The sequence below is a fragment of the Eretmochelys imbricata genome, chromosome 1 (genome assembly GCF_965152235.1).
Source record: "Eretmochelys imbricata isolate rEreImb1 chromosome 1, rEreImb1.hap1, whole genome shotgun sequence".
Taxonomy (NCBI): domain Eukaryota; kingdom Metazoa; phylum Chordata; order Testudines; family Cheloniidae; genus Eretmochelys; species Eretmochelys imbricata.
Genome location: NC_135572.1, coordinates 347,201,652 through 347,219,116, shown reverse-complemented (window position 1 = coordinate 347,219,116; position 17,465 = coordinate 347,201,652). Strand labels below are relative to the sequence as shown.

The 17,465-nt window shown below is 39.8% G+C and overlaps 1 protein-coding gene across 3 annotated transcripts in view; it reads left to right on the top strand.

Annotated features, from left to right (window-relative positions):
• CELF2 (CUGBP Elav-like family member 2) overlaps positions 1 to 17,465 on the top strand; it is a 689,087-nt gene that overhangs the window by 226,061 nt on the left and 445,561 nt on the right. The window lies entirely within an intron of this gene.

Here is a 17,465-nt window from a genome sequence, read left to right as displayed (position 1 = left end):
GAAAGACAGAGAAAATTTAAGTGCTAAAAGTGACTAAGATTGTATTTGACCTGATGCAGAGGTTGCAAAAAATTCATTTGAAAGCTCTGAAGTACTAATTGATCAGGCTTACTGTATTCTAACTGCATGTCTTGTCCGTTAAGAGTATTGAATTGTAAAAGTTGGAAGATAGAATTACAGTAACTTACTTTTTAGGAAAATAGTTGGTGATATCAGACTAAATTAAATCTGACTGACAAGTTTGTTTCCTAACTTTTGTACACTCTCCCAATACACAGAGGTAGCACATAACACTATTGGATGTGTGCCACATTTGTAAAAGGAGCACAGCACAGATATGTTTAACGGTCAGGTGTATTTTACCTTTTTGGCATATACATTTTAAAGTGCTTAGATATGTTTGTTCATGTTTTGAATTTCATCTTCTGCAGCTTAAAATAGAACATCACTAATCTATCTTTAATGTATTGCTTCCCTGAATCTTTTCTCTCATATTTGCAAGGTGTTGTGCATTATCAAAAATGAAATGTTTCTTTGGCCCTTATCTGGATCAGGGGGTATAGGTCATAGCTGAATTTACAGCAAGCTTGCTTTTCTAACATCTGGGCTTGTCAGTATTTAGAAAGCTTCAACTTATTTTTCCCCTAAGTAAAATGCCACAATTCCTTTTAAAAATGTTTTTTTGTTTTTTTTTGTTCAGCGTAATTGTCTGCTTGCTTACAGCAATAGTAATACTGGATATACAGTGTGCATAAAATAAGAGAGTATGTTATGGTGTAGCATAAAGATTTTATTGGCATGGGTTTTGGATGACCATGTTACTTGCAAGGGAATGAAACAATGAGCGATTTATGCAAGACATCCCAAATGAGTGCCAGTAAAATATTTGTCATAACACCGTAGCATCTGTATATGTCACGTGAATTACAGGAAAGCTCTTTCAGGAAAGTTTCAGAGTAAATTTTACTGGGACTACTTTTGTATCCCTATGCTAGTAAAGCCAGAGTGTACTGGGTTTGCACTGAACTGGGCCATGAGACAATAGACTTCAGCACAGAGAGAATGCCACTGACCTAGACCTGAAGCATGCCTGATGAGTGGAAGAAACATTTCTTTGGCAAATTGTGTTTCTGTTTTTGTTTTTTTTAAATGTGACTGTTTGAAGCTGCCCAGTGCTTTGGAAAGTTTGCCTCAGTCCCAGGGCTGGTAGACAGAGGGCAGGTGAGAAGGTCACTGGCTCTGTGGATGAGGGGAAAGCAGTGGACGTGTTGTTCCTTGAGTTTAGCAAAGCTTTTGACACAGTCTCCCACAGTATTCTTGCCAGCAAGTTAAAGAAGTATGGGCTGGATGAATGGACTATAAGGTGGATAGAAAGTTGGCTAGATTGTCGGGCTCAACGGGTAGTGATCAATGGCTCCATGTCTAGTTGGCAGCCGGTATCAAGTGGAGTGCCCCCAGAGTCGGTCCTGGGGCTGGTTTTGTTCAATATCTTGATAAATGATCTGGAGGATGGTGTGGATTGCACTCTCAGCAAGTTTGCAGATGACACTAAACTGGGAGGAGAGGTAGATACTCTGGAGGGTAGGGATAGGATACAGAGGGACCTAGAAAAATTAGAGGATTGGGCCAAAAGAAATCTGATGAGGTTCAACAAGGACAAGTGCAGAGTTCTGCACTTAGGATGGAAGAATCCCATGCACCGCTACAGACTTGGGACCGAATGGCTAGGCAGCAGTTCTGCAGAAAAGGACCTAGAAGTGGATGAGAAGCTGGATATGAGTCAACAGCGCCAATGGCATTTTGGGCTGTATAAGTAGGGGCATTGCCAGCAGATCGAGGGACGTGATCGTTCCCCTCTATTTGATGGTGAGGCCTCATCTGGAGTACTGTGTCCGGTTTTAGGCCACACACTACAAGAAGGATGTGGAAAAATTGGAAAGCGTCCAGCGGAGGGCAACAAAAATGATTAGGGGACTGAAACACGTGATTTATGAGGAGAGGCTGAGGGAACTGGGATTATTTAGTCTGCAGAAGAGAAGAATGAGGCGGGATTTGATAGCTGCTTTCAACTACCTGAAAGGGGGTTCCAAAGAGGATGGATCTAGACTGTTCTCGGTGGTAGCTGATGACAGAACGAGGAGTAATGGTCTCAAGTTGCAGTGAGGGAGGTTTAGGTTGGATATTAGGAAAAACTTTTTCACTAGGAGGGTGGTGAAGCACTGGAATGCGTTACCTAGGGAGGTGGTGGAATCTCCTTCCTTTTGAGGTTTTTAAGGTCAGGCTTGACAAAGCCCTAGCTGGGATGATTTAGTTGGGGATTGGTCCTGCTTTGAGCAGGGGGTTGGACTAGATGACCTCCTGAGGTCCCTTCCAACCCTGATATTCTATGGTTCTATGATGATTCTATGATTCATGATAATTTATATTACGGTTGTGCAACTTCTCACATGGATATCACCTGTAATTTAGATTGTGGTGCATGTACATGCTAAAATATTTTCCAAACAGAGAAGACGCAGCTAAAGATGACCCAGATAGATAACTTTGTATGCTGTACCCTTTTAGCGGAGGGATAAAACGATAAAGCTTATTAGTTACATGTTTATTTCTTGGTTAGTCCTACTTGATTAAGTTTAACATACTATATCCATCTCCCCTTTCCCCTGACAGTTCAGCCTGTCATCTTCCTCATATCAATTTCCAGCTTAAGCTTCAGTGCCCTTCCCGCTCAACATTTAAGTCTCTCCTTTCATATAGCTGCGAAGTCATTGTGGTACCAAGAGAAATGAGTCTTTGGGACAGATTTAAATGTGGCGAGGGGAGTGGCTTCTGAGACCAGCTCATCATTACCTTCTATGAGCAAAAGTCGCATGCCGGAAAACACACAGTTATGGAAGAAACAGACCAATAGGGCAATGAAGCCAGCATTGGTTTAGAATGGCAGAGACAATATAGTAAGGCAGAAGGAAGGGAAAGAGTTAGGGCCTTCAAGAATTTTCTGCAAGCCTTCAACTTTACAAGGTGAAGCCAAAAGAGCTAGTAGAGAGATTCAAAGAGGTACCTGTCTATATACACATGTAGACACTGAATGAATGCCTTCTGCTCTGCATGGACCAGCTGAGCTTGGATCCACCTTTTGGGCCTTCACTTCGCTATGAATAAGAGGGGTGTCCTTAATTTATTAGATTATTTTGAGGTGAAATCCTAGAGAAGACAAGGCAAGTAAGCAGTCTGAGTTAAAGCCTATAGGAGAGCCTTGTCTTTGACACGTGTGAAAACTACAATATGCCTTGAATTCCACAGGATTTTAACGGGAGTTAGTTCAAGTTCAGAATATACTTGTTTTCGGAGTGAAGACGAGGCTTTGATGTGATTTGTAACCTCTTTCAATCTTTCCTGCAGGACTGAACCCCCTTTTTTTTTCCCTAAAGCAGCCGAACCCCACCCTTCACAATTTAAACAGTGGTGAAGACCTATTTTGCCAAAACGCTTTTTCCTCCACACATTGTCCAAATCTCATTGTAAATGAGGTTCAGGGATAAAGTTCTTAAAACTTACGAAAATTTACATTTGGCTAGTGAGAGACCAGGAGAAAGTATGATTCCAGTCTGTTGTTCGGTTATTTGTGAGTGCAACACCAACAATTCCTTACAGTATTTTTCCCCCCAGGTTGATTGCCCACGTATTAAGATAGGTCTGGTTGCTGCATGGTGTTCTGCTTATAAAATTGGAAAAGAGGGTTGGACTGTGGTATGTTTGGTTGCCAGTTTCAGTTGCTGGCATGGGATTTTCTTGGATTTTGTTTTCTTTACCATTTAACTGAAACAGCCCAAGTATTACTGTGTGATGTGTACTCTACCTAATAATCTGCCAGAATGAAACCTCCCATATAAAAAACGAGTAATAAACAGAGATAGCTTTGATTAATGGGGAAATGGATGGTAGTTACTGATTATTTTACTTCTGCCACTGTATCTCATTGGTACTAATGAGCATGGTGGCAAGGGCTGCTGTACCCTATCCAGGATGTAGATAGACCATTTCAATACTATATGGTCACCCAATATGTAACAGCTTTTGGAAAAGAATTTTACAAGCTATATTTTGCTCTGAGGCCTTAGGGAACCTCTTCCAACCCCCTTAAAAGAGGCCTGACTGTGAAACACAATCCTGGATTCCATCACTACTCTGAAATACAGATAATGGAATTTGGATGTTAATATAGAATCCAAGTTCCCTTGTAATAGCCACAATATGTTTGTTAGGAGAAAAATAAATATGTGAGGAGAAGGCGTGTACATTTTGATGTTGACTGAAAACACACTGAGGAAATTGCTTTCCAGTTAACTCATTCAAAAATACAGATCATATAGTACACTAAAGTCAAGGGAGGCCTGCGAAGGTCAGAGTTGGTTACACAAATGATTGATGCTGGGAGGAACTTAGAATTTATGCACAAGAGTTCTCTGAGGTTTCATTTTCAAAGAATATTAAGTGCAAAATGGTACACGAGCAAATAGATCAACATAGGTGTTAGAGACAGATTAAACCAGTGAAGTCATCAGGTCCATTTCTCTATCAGTGCAGGATTGGTCCATACATTGTATTTTTTTCAAACTTGCTCAGTATACCTTTAAATGGGGTTTCCACCATTTCCACAGTCTTATCAGAAATCTTCTTCCTTTATTTTTGTGTCAAGGCTGCTAACAAAGTCACTGTGCACCTTGTTCACTTAGACACAAGTTGCTAAATTTTCTAAGTGCTGCATTGGGGATTAGCCACCTGACTCCAATTAACAACATGATCTCCCATTGAAGGCAATTCCGCCATGTTTGTAGGCAGTATGTTCCACTGCCTAAATGTTGTTGTAAAATTATTCTGAACCCTGAAATTAAACTTTACTACTGCAATTTAAGCATAGTACGGTTCTGCACTTACTAATTGACTGGCTCCTGGTCCCCCTGAAGTCCTTAGGAGCTTTACTATAGAAAGGAAGGATAGTCTTGTAGCTTAGGCAGTAGACTGGGACTCGGGAGGAGAGGGTTTCAATTTGCAGCTTGCCAGAGACTTGTGTGTGACTTCAGTTAAGTCACTTAATCTTTCTGTGTCACGGTTCCCCATCTGTAAAAACAGGGATGATAATAGCCTGTCTTGTCTATTTAAATCAATGGTTTTCAACCTGGAGTGCTGCAGACTATGTGTAAGATTTCCAAAGGGGTCTGCACCTCCATTCAAAGTTTTTTCATGGGTCCGCAAATGGAAAAAAACAGTTGAAACCCACTGATTTAGATTGTAAGCTCTTCAGTGTAGCTGTCTCCCTGAGTTTGTACACCACCTCACACAATGGGGACCACATCTTGGTTTGGGGCCTCTAGGTGCTACCATAATACAAATAATTAATTTATTTCATTGGGACCAAAATGTAGCTCTAGTGGGGATAGGTCATCTCTGGCTCATTTATAACATCTTTTTTCTTAATCCAGTGTCTTGTCTTTTTAGACTGAACATTCTTGGAGTTTCCTACCATTTTGGTTGGTTGAACTCTGTAATTTGAGGTCCGTAGAACCTTCTGTTCTAAAGCGCAGTGCCTGGAACTGAACGCTGCAGTTGTGGCTTCACCAATGGTGAATTGCCTTGCTTGTTTTTCCTGTAATCCTCTTGTTTCGTACAACTCGGTATAACATTTTGCAACCTCAGTGTAGCTTTTTGCAACCTCAGTTACATTCTTGACTCTTACACTTTATCAGCTACTGTGTAACCCAAGTTCCTTCTTTATTGTGTAGTCATTCTCGTCTCCCTAGTTATTATTCCCTGGTTCTATATTTGTGTATTTGAATTATTCCTTCTACGCTTATACTTACTGTTCCTCATTTTCTAAACTCCAGCCCATTTTTCCTCTTTATTGCATTTTAATCCTATCTTTTGTGAGATCTCTCCTTGCTTTATCATCCATGAACTTGATATGCATACCCCTCTTCGAACCCTCTCCAACTCATTGGTACTGTAATCCGCTGGTCAGGGCGTTTACCTCCCCTCTCTGATCCATAGAGGATGTGAGTCTGTTACCATCCCCAACTATGGAGCAGGAATCTTTCGCTTCAGCTCTACATATGCTGAAAAAGAAACACCATTTAATGGTGCAGGATCAAGCCCTAAAGTTAAAGAGAGTTTTGCCATTGATTCCAATGGGAGCGGGATTAGACCCTTTTTGTCTAGGTGCATCTGATTTTATCCATGTTTACATAGAGAATAACCCTTTTATTTAATGGCTAGTCATCAAGATTGCACCAGCAATTTGAAAGGGAAATTGGATCTTAGCTCCCAATAGAGTTCATGCTATCACTGCCTCTGGGGCTCCTAAACATACCCCATGTATCGGGTGTTTTAAAAAAATATTTCCATGTGCAATATAACCCCAAAGCACCCTACAAGTTCTTAACTCCTTCCAACCTTCATTTCAAACTCCCCCAGTTGAACACTCTGCTAGACTATCAGTATGCACTGTATTTTCCAGGAACAAAATGTTTCCTGTGAATTGTACTTAATATAACTTTTAAGTGCTGTTTCCTTGGCTGTGACAAAGCATCTTTTGTTATGAGTGGGAAAACCAAGTGAATGGATTCCACAGTTCTTCTCTACAAGCACATTCACCCCAGCATATGGGTCATAGAATAAAGACGGGAGTGGGGCTGGACTGAGAAGTCCCCTTCTATAAAACATTGATAGCACATCACTGCCTGGCATGCTTTGGACTGCCAATAGAGGATAGCATTCTCATGACTTGACGTTATCTTCTCATTCACACTTTGAGCTCTGAAAGATCCCCCTCTCCAGGTCACCTGTTTAACTGTTAAGATAGCATATTGGTGTAAATAGTTTTGAACAGAAGATTTCGTATTGATTGAAACTCTGAATTTGATCTTGAATTGTGGTTTCGGTATACAGTCTTAGGAACAAAAAGGCTTTTAAAATATACAGAAAGGCAGATGAAAAGTTTAAGTTAAGTTAAATTAAGAGAGTTGTCAGTCTTACAGGCTCCAGAGAGGAACTTTTACTTCCAAGTGAGGAATGGTCGTGTGGAAGGTCGTTCTCTAGTTTGCAGCTAATGCACGTTGATTCAGTGGTCTGTCTGCACACAATAGGTTTAAAACTTGCACAGACAGCTTTACATGGCACCCCAACATTCTACTTCCCATGGCATTTATATTGCAAGAGGAAGATGAATCCTCGATGAATTCCAATCTGGGTGATCACATTCTACCACCTGTACCACCAAATTCCCCCGTAAGTTTTAATAGGATGACGTTAACATCATTTCCTGTCCCAGACTCTTGTGCCTTACTGCTCTAGCAAATAGTTGCTACATTTCACCCAGTCGTGGTTCCATGTCATTGGTGGATTAACATCGTTTGTATTCCAGTTGGTAGCGCCTTCAGGAGGAGAAGTGCTGCATAAGTTAACTTTATTGTGTATTTTGAGATTGGATGTACTCTAGATTGCACTGAAAGTGGAGGTGTCAGGCATATTTGCTAATGGTCCCTGTTTAGTGACCTAAAGGACAGCCTTAGTTCTTGAACCCGATCCTGCAGGCTTTGAGCGCATGTGCCAAAAGCTGGCACTGTTCATTACTAGAGGTCTAGCAGCCCTGGGGTCTTCAGTATAGAAATTGTCCCCGGCACTGGTTTACAATTTTGGCAACTAGGGTCAAAACTTGGCCAAACACTCCAATTGATCTTTTAAAATTAAAGGGTTCGTATGGACCTGAGGAGTGTCAGAGGCCAGGGAGGAATTTATTTGGGTGAAAAGGGAAGAAAGGAAGGGCCGCGAGGCTTGCACTGTGCAGAGGGGTGGCATTAGGCGCTGATCCCACAGCGTTCATGCACATGTAACTCCCGCTGAAGTCCTTGGGAATTTTTCATGTGGAAGCACTGCTGGACTTAGGTGCTCAGCTGGTGTAAACTGGCAAAGCTCCAATGACATCAGTGAAGCTATGTTGACTTGCTACACCACCTGAGATAAACTGTTTTTAAAAAGAACTGTATATCTTTCTTTTAATATAGGAAGTTTCTGTATCTAAAGGTGGCGGAAACTGTAGCCAGAGCACTTATTACATAAACTATTTCAAGCCTGTTGATGTCCAGTTTTTTATGCTGCATCTCCCCTGCAATGTGGACTCCAAAACTCTCCTGGGGATAAGGTTATATTAAGCTTTTCATTAGTTAAATAGTTTTTCTTATTTAAAAACTAGGTAAAAATAGATGACCCTGTCTTTTGCTTGTGCTCTCCAGATCATCTTTTAAATAGACTCTCAAAATCAGCATAATCCACTGACCATCCCAGGCTTGTTAGACTGGGATGGTAGCTACACAAACTGCATATAAATTCAAATATTGGAAACTGGAGAAACAGAATTTGAAGTCCTTGATGTGATATTTTCATAGTGTGTGAAATATTTTAAGTGTTTTACACCCCTTTTGGTGGTGATTGTCATGATTTTGCAACCACTATTTTTTTCCTCCCTGCACAAAAATAGTATATTATTTTAACCTTCAGTAACTGGGTTCCCACACACCGCTTTGGGACTGCAGGAACTCAGAACGCTGATCCCACAACCGTACAGCGAGAATTGAAACTACATGTGTAGGCAGCAAGCTGCTCCGCTAGCCATCTTGATCCATAATTCCTCTTGCTAATGAGAGTTTAGACTCTGGGAGCAGTTAAAACAAGTGAGACTCTAGAGGGTTGCTGCACAATGCCTTAATGTCAGGTAGACCACTGCTTTACCTGGAGATCTTTGGGACTTGATATATTTTGATCAGAGGGATTAATTGGATGCAATCTTAAATACAAGAAAAGCAAGGTGCTTACTTTGACTTCTAACAGTTCTACATACCCCCAAAAGTATTCGCAGCAACATTAATCCTGCCTAGTGATAGCAATCAAAATGTTTCTAGGGTAACAAGTGTTTTCAAAACACTTATTTAATTATTCCATTCCTTTTACTTCAGTAGTCGTTGGGTGGGGGGGAGTGGCGCTTCTCTCTCTCTCTCTCACTTATACAAAACTCACGAGAAAGAGATTCCGGAAAATGCACAGCAACACAATTTCTATATTATTTTATAGCACTGAAAGTGTGCTAGGCATTTTACAGAACAAACAAAGAAATGAACGCTGTGTGGAAGAGTTTATGATATAATTTGTTGATGTGATGTTTATTACCCCCACTCAATCATAATAGGCATGAACAGGATGAGAGAAGAAAAGGAGGACTTGTGGCACCTTAGAGACTAACCAATTTATTTGAGCATAAGCTTTCGTGAGCTACAGCTCACTTCATCACTACATCCGATGAAGTGAGCTGTAGCTCACGAAAGCTTATGCTCAAATAAATTGGTTAGTCTCTAAGGTGCCACAAGTACTCCTTTTCTTCTCTCATCCTAACACGGCTGTTACTCTGAAACCTGTCAGGATGAGAGAAGAAACAAGTTACAGCCATAATATCATTCAGTAACTTAGTTTAGATACATGTGCATCATAGCAGTAATATTAATTTGGAATTGTGTTATAATTACACATCTTTGCTTGCAGGCATTGTGGAAGAAATGAGTCTCTGAAGGAGGGACTTGAGTAAACTGACAGTTAACCAGAGAAGTGCACATGTTAAGTGTTAGTGAACAAAAAGAATTACGTACTGTACAGAAAAACCTGACATGAATATACTAAGTATTCAAACAAATCCTATTTGGACTAATTCACTGCCTTGTTTTCCTATTCAACTCTGCAGGTGACTACATATTACAAAATTGGGTCTAGTCTATTTGAGTTTCAGGTTATGGATTAAGCTAAGCAGATACTATGAAAATAGAGAATATAGAAACATGAAAGATTAAGCTTCATTGATTAAAATGAGCCATGTACACAATCAGTCTATGATTTTGACGTGAGATAATGTTGGAGTTTGGATTTCTGTATAATTAAAACACATGACAAACTGGAGGAAAGAGGACTAGTTCTCCATATTTTGTATCTGTTTCTGCGTTCTGCAGCCACAGACAAGCCACACAGGATGTTTGCATGTATCTACCCTATACAGTGAAAGTGGGAAGAGGAAGTAGAACTAGTTCAGCAATAGGGTGTTGTGGGGAATGGGTATTTTTAAAGATTCTCTGGAGGCTAGAAGCTGAGACTGTTAATTTTGACTAAAATGTGCCTTTAAGAGAGGAAGTTTGATGGTTAAAGTCTGTCTGATGGCTGCTTAGCAAATCCTAAAAATGTAAGTGCTGCTGTACTGTAACAAACCAATTTTCCATATATGGGAGTGTGGCATTCTGTCTCTGGTATAGGCCAATTCTGAATGCCTTCAGAAAGATGATAGAGAGAGCAACTTTTAACAGAGGGCTTCCAAAGATGGTTGGTTGATGATTAAAAGCATAGAAAGACTTCCATATGAGGAGACAGTGAAAGGTTAGGACTGTTTAGTGTAAAGGGGAAAGGACTTAAAATAATGGACACTGTTCTATTCACCCTTGGTAATAATGCAAGGACAAGGAGATATGCAACAGATTTAAAACTGATAAAGAAAACAGTGTTTATACTCACAGGCCAATTAGTCCATGGAATTCAGCGGCAGTAGATATCATTGATGCTAAGGATTTTTAAGAAAGGATTTATATGGATAATGAAAACATCCACTAGACAGGATAAAAAATAATTGGAAGTGATATAAACCCTCATTGCTTTAACCAGCCACAAACTTTTTGAGGTTAGGAAGAAACTTCCCATCTTTGGTAGGTTGTCCATAACTTGGCCATTATAACACTTTCTTGTTACATGTTAGATACTGGAATATCAGATTAGATCAATCATTGGTCTGGTCATATATGGCAATTCCTACATTCCTATGATGGGACTAAAACCATACAAACTTAATGTAATTGTACAATACAATATGAGGGGAGATTTCTTCTTGATGCCAGCCCATGATCACTTTATGCTATGAAGAGAGAGAACACTGACAACATTTGCCTTACCTTGTGTTACTGAAGATGACATTCTTAGTAAATTTCTGTTTTTAAAGTAATGTCTCAACATACCCTGTGGCAGTGAGTTCCACTGATTAATTTTAAGTTGCATTAAAGCGTCATTCCCTGTAGCCATTTTAACTTCAGTTTTCTTTGAACTACAGGTGCTCTCAGGTAAATAACACTTTTTTTTAACATTTGGGAATTTGTCCCTTGTTGTGGGGGATATTTACATTGGTAAAACTTTTTTCTTCTTTATTAAATCTACATAGAAGAAAATATTACTGGTGCACTTTATGATGACACTGTGTAAATCTCAGTGTTACAAATGTGCCAACCTAACAAAATCTGGTAGAATAATGTAGCATTCATTATATTTCAGCTGCAAGGCTGTTCATTTTTAACCTTGATTGGGTGGCAGCTAGCCATACCAACAGCTTGCACATGGTTGATATATTACAACAAAGTTGTTCATAAACACAATTCTTATTTCATTTCGGGGAGTTTGATCTCTGATGCAGTGCTGGTCATAGATAATTTCTCAGCACACCCCTGAGGTTGGGTTTGGAGCTTTCAAAATCACACAACCTTTTCTATGTTTGCAGTACAAACTTTCCCAAACCATAAGACCCAACTTTTCCCCTTCGGGGTGTGTTGAAAATATATAAGTTAATCTGTGCACGCATTACAGTTTTTATCTTGAAATGTCTGTTGTTGCCTTGGCCCAGTTTTGGTTCCTGTTTGTTCTAGTTTGAGGCAGTCACTGAAAGACCCATATATCCAAGCAGAATTTCTTGCAGGGAGCATTTGCTTTTGAAAATACTATGTTATTTTCCTTTTTGTGTGATTCTTTTCCCCCCTCACCACATTAGAAAGGCATAATGCAGCCTAATTGACTTTCTCAGGTTTCTAGATAAGCCTAAACACACACCTCTAAACTTCAGTGAGTTTGGATACATTAGGATCAAAGTCTGGATAGCAGCTTTGTAACTAGCTCCCATTCCTATGCTAAATGAAATAAAACCCCTACCTCTGAACAGCACTGAAGTTTGAAGAAAGTCTTCTAGATCTAGATCTGGAATTCATGTCTGATTTCTACAAATGTTGGAGATGGACAAACCAGCTCGAATAAAATAGAACAGACTCCAAACCTCCACCAGCCCCCAACTGAAAGTGAGTCCAAACTTTTTTATGATTGGAGAATTTAATTTTAAGTTGTTTTTTCCTGCACTTCCTGTTTCTAGCTGGGAGAGGAAGAACCAAATATATTGCAAGAGGTACTGCAGTGTTGGCAAGTCTCATGATTTTAGTCTTTCAAGATTTGATGTGTGGTTACAGCCCCAGATCCTGGAGACAAGTGACTATGTTGGAATCTTTCTTGTTTCGTAACTTTTTAGGCATTGTGGGTCGGAAAAGAAAGTAGTGTGAAAATGTGACTCAGGTACACCCTGAAGGCCCCCAATTAGCAGGCAAATACAAGGAACCCAAAATTTTAATTTTTTAAATAAAAATATTATGATTTTTGCTGCCTGACTCATAATTTTTGAACATTAGAAGTTGTCAGTTCTGGACTGTTAGTGTAGCATTTCAGGTTGAGCAAGAAATAGGAAATAATGTAACCTTGCAAGAGACCCACTTCACACAAGATTTCCAGCCCCATTAAGTTTGGAGAGGTAGTTTGGATTGGACAACTATCTGAACTGAGTCTCAGAAACTTCTGATCTACACTTCTTCCATTGTGGTATTTTTATTTTTCGCTGTACATGATAATCACTTATGATCCAAAGTAACAACGTTTATTAAATCTGAATGGAATAATCTGCCTTGTCGTTGACCCTAAGTTTCATGGTAAAGAATTTTGAAGTACATACAGGAGACATAAAGCAAAAATTGCTACCTAACTTCAGCAAAAGATGTCCCAGATGTTTAGGCTGTGCTGATTGATGAGCTGCAAATGTGCTTAGGAAAGAATGACGGTCATCTTAAAAAGTATGACTTGTGCTGGCAATAAATATAAAAGCACAGTTCAAGATAATGAATTCAAAGATTTATTGTTTTTTGTATAGCTGTTTTGTGAACAATTAACAATCCAATATTCTTATCCTCATGACTATACTCTGAGACACTGTATTTGTGCTTTTGTTTGTCCAAGAAGAATCTAAACCAAGCCAAGGCTTGTGTAATCACAGAATGCTGGGTGGAGTCCTTTCTGTTTAGTTTTGTTTGTCCTGGAGACAGTGCTGGGCAAAAGTGTTGGTGTTTTTTTGTCTTTTTTTTTAAAACCACAAGTACAAGAATTATAATTTTCAGGGCCATGTTTTCAAATGAGCTCCATACCTATTGGCTCCCATGAGACAATTGAATAGAATGGCCAGACATTCAAAAATGCTACATACCCATTATCTCCTACTATCTGGATCCATAACAATCAGGCCCTTAATCTACATAATGAGCCAAACATGACTCTCTCACCTTTTCAATGAGAACTGCCCAAAGTTGCAGGGTTTGTGGAGCTGGGGGATTAAGGCCCAGTCTGGTCCTGAACACTTCCTACAACATGCCAACTCAACCCAAAACTAGTCATGAGTTAGACACAGATGTGCCAAATAGTTTCAGCCAAAGCCACTTTTTTCTTGCTAGATTTGTGTACGTGGGTACCATTCACAAAGTGAGGGGCGGGGAAGATGGATGTGAAACCTTTGATGTGAAACTGACTTTTTGTTTTGTGGGGCTTTTGATTGAGGCTAATCTCTTGTTCTGTATATAATATCTTACTTGTACTTTTAACATGATATTTTAGTTGGCAGATGATCATGTTTGCTTCTTTGGAGCAGATTCAGTTTGAATGCTTTGCTTAAGTTTCCCGGTCTTCTCCAAAATTGCAGTTCTTTACGTGGGAATCTTGCCAACATTTTAAACAGGTGATAGTAAGATTTTTGTTTTTCACATGCAGCTTGCATAAGGTTAACGTTAATATTTCAGGGCATGATTAAATGTTTGGTGTTTGGGGGGAAGGGTGGGTGTGGCTGTAACTAGTTTATGAGTTATGTTCGCTGCTCATTGGGATTCTCATGAAATGTATCATGGACTCAACAGGTTATCTGGCAGAGGGAAAGTTTTAATCCCTAATACTGACACACATAAATCAAGAGACTAGTGCCTGTCCTTTATACTTTGAAGAAATATTACAGAGAGTAACATAGTTTTTTCACTAAGTGTTCATGTACATATTTATACACAAGACTTTTTTTTTCTGGACCATTTCAAATCAGGTGACTTTGCAACAAGGCACTTTGAGAAGTGGGGAAATAAATGTATATAATTTTTATGGACTCTTCAAACCATCTGATTCATAAACATATTTAAGCAACAATTTTTATTACTCTGTTTTAATCAGTGCAGCTTGTGATATTTTAAATAGCATTTCAAGCATTCCAAACTATCACTTTAGCTTTCAAAATGCCAAAATCTTGTATAACAGAATTACATTTTCTTAAAGTTCCAAGATATACCAGGAAGATGCACTGTGGGAGAAGTTCTATTTGTTTCTTTTCAACAATTCTGTTAATATTCCAGAAGGTACTGATTTCCCTTTTCTTCCCATTGAAAGCCACTGCATTACATCTAATCTAGGCAGGACATAATTTCTGTTCAGAAGTACACTGCCTATATTTCATAAAAGGCCTGCTTTAATGTAACAGATGCCCACCCCTGGATATATATGGGTACTTGTTTAGGTGATGTGATGTAGCACTTTTCAAAGCACAAAACAAATACTGGCTATTAAATTGAGTAGATAAAAGAAAAAAAACTGCACACTCTAAGATCATATGGAATTATAGTAAAAAGCCTAAACAGCATTTATAGTAGATTGTTGGGCTGTGAGTAGAAGTGTAATCATAGGTATTTTACAGTGGTAGTTGTGGATGTCACTTTAATGCCAGTCTGTTGTCCAAAAGTATAAAATAAACAGGTGATATTAATTTAAACTGTTAATCTGCGAAGAGTGTCCAAGATGAATCATTTCCCCTTTTTGTCTCTTCATTTAGGTCCTTGAAGAGATCCTTTTTATATTATGCAAACTAATTCACCCCCATTAATATTTGTAAATCTACAAACACGCTTATAATCGGTTCTTAACTTTCTCTCATATACTCATGTATCTTCTCAAAAATTACCCAACACTAGGGTGGGTTCTTGGCAGCAGTGGGAAGGCAGCTAATAGAAGGATGGTGGCAGTGCGTGAACTCAGTGAGTTTCTGCTCATACCTATTTTTTTGGCCCACCAGTTTTGAACTGTCTTGACTAAGGTCACACACACAAATCAGTGGGAGAGCCAGGAGTAAAACCCAGGTGTCTTCCTTTTCAGTTCCATACTGCCGCCCATTGCTGTAGTATCTGAAGCCCGCATCCACAAAGGGACTAGGCGCCTCGGCTCCCTATACAATGAATGGGGAGAGAAAGGCGCCTCAAAATACCATCCACAAAAGCCAGCAGTCATTAGGCCAGAGAGAGAGAGTGTGAGTGAGAACAAATCTGTAGTCCGGTGGGTAGGGCATCCAGTTGGGAGGTGGGAGACCCTAGGTCCATTCTCCCCCTCCCGCAATCACTTTAATTAATCCACAGTAAACGGCTTAGAGTGCATTCCACAAAAGCCAGCATGCTGGGTGGTGAACAGTCTCACTCCACAGAAAGCTAAGGAGGTAGTCATGTCCACTTTATAACTTCTGTCCCAGTGGTTAGAACACTCCTGAACAGAGGGCTTCCCTTTTCCCTTCAGTCAGAGGGGAGTACTTTAAACCCAGGTCTCCTGCAGCCCAGGTGAGTGCTCTATAATTTCTTTATCCCAGGAGACCCAAGTTCAAGTCCTGCCCCCCAATTTGAAGGGAAGAAAGGATCTGAATAGGTGTCTCCCATATCTGAGGGAGATGGAAACACCCCTGAGCTACGGGATATTCTGATGCGGGGCTCCCTCAGTCTCTCCTATTTAAAGCTGTTCCACCATGGATGGATAAATACTCCATTGGAGCAGAAGGGATTGGGGTCCTGGGGATCCCACCTGCCAGTAGGTGCCCTAAACTCTGGATTATTGAGTCATTCTATTTCTGATTCTTTAATTGTCCAAATATCGTCAAAGTAGGGATAAAAAACAAGCTTATATTGTTTCAGGTTCAGTTTCCGTGATCCACTGGGACTTTCAAAGGAGCCTTAAGGCAGATCGGGGTTGAAATCATATTGAATTTCCAAAAAACAACAAGGAGACTGGTGGCACCTTAAAGACTAACAGATTTATTTGGGCATAAGCCTTTCTTTAAGGTGCTACCGGACTTCTTCTTGTTTTTGTGGATACAGACTAAAACCGCTACCGCTTGATGATTTAATTTCAATGGGATTTGGGAGCTTAACTCCCATTTGTGCTTTTTGCTGCACAACTGTCCTGTAACTTTTTCCTCCCCTCCTTCTGACATCATCAGACCTGTATCTCCGTTAGGAATGGGCCAAAATTGGACTGAGTCAGACACCACTAGGTTGCATTTAGAGTAAGTGCATCAACCTTTCAAAAAGGAGTCTTATTAGAATAGGTCAGATATAACTACTATGTATTTGCAGGTACAGATGTGGTTGCAATTGCAAGTATTTCCATATAGTGTTTGTGTTAGTAACTTCTGTCATATAGTAGCAAACCTAGGGGAACCTGTGTGCCTGTGTAATTCGCTTGGCCAGATAATGTATGATAAATGGCAGTATTCCTGACAAATTAAAGCTGCTTGGCCTAATATGCTACATCTTAGTATTTTGTTGATCATTATGGATATGCATTTTTCTAAAAAGACCTCAAACTTAAATAAGATAAGGGCAAGTAACGGTCAGGAGGTCAGACTAGATGATTATTAGGAACAGTAGGACAATGGAACAGACTGCCTAGGGAGGTTGTGGAAGCTCCTTCATTGGACGTTTTCAAAAGGAGGTTGGACAGCCATCTGTCTTCGATTGCTTAGACACAACAATCCTGCATCTTGGCAGGGGGTTAGACTAGATGACCCTGGCAGTCCCTTCTAACCCTGTGATTCTATGACCTTAAACCTTCAAGTCTATGAGTTTGTGACTGAATCCTTCCTTGGCAGCAAGTATGCAAATACTTCTTATATTTCGATCAAAATCCCAACCATTATCATGGAACTAAGAAGTTAATCTTGTTAGCCGTCAGTCCAGCATGGCTAATATTGCACCTTGTGTGACATGCTGAAGGGCAATGCCAGTCATGATTTGTGAATTTCACACTTTTTATTTGATTTTTTTCCCCCATCATTTCATGGATCGTTTTTGTGTTTCTTGTACTATTGCAGTCGTTTTCCACCATCTCTACTCTGTGGGTCACTTTGTGAGGAAAAAGATTCTTTCATGGAGTATCATCGCAACTCTGAATTCTCCAACTGCTTGTGT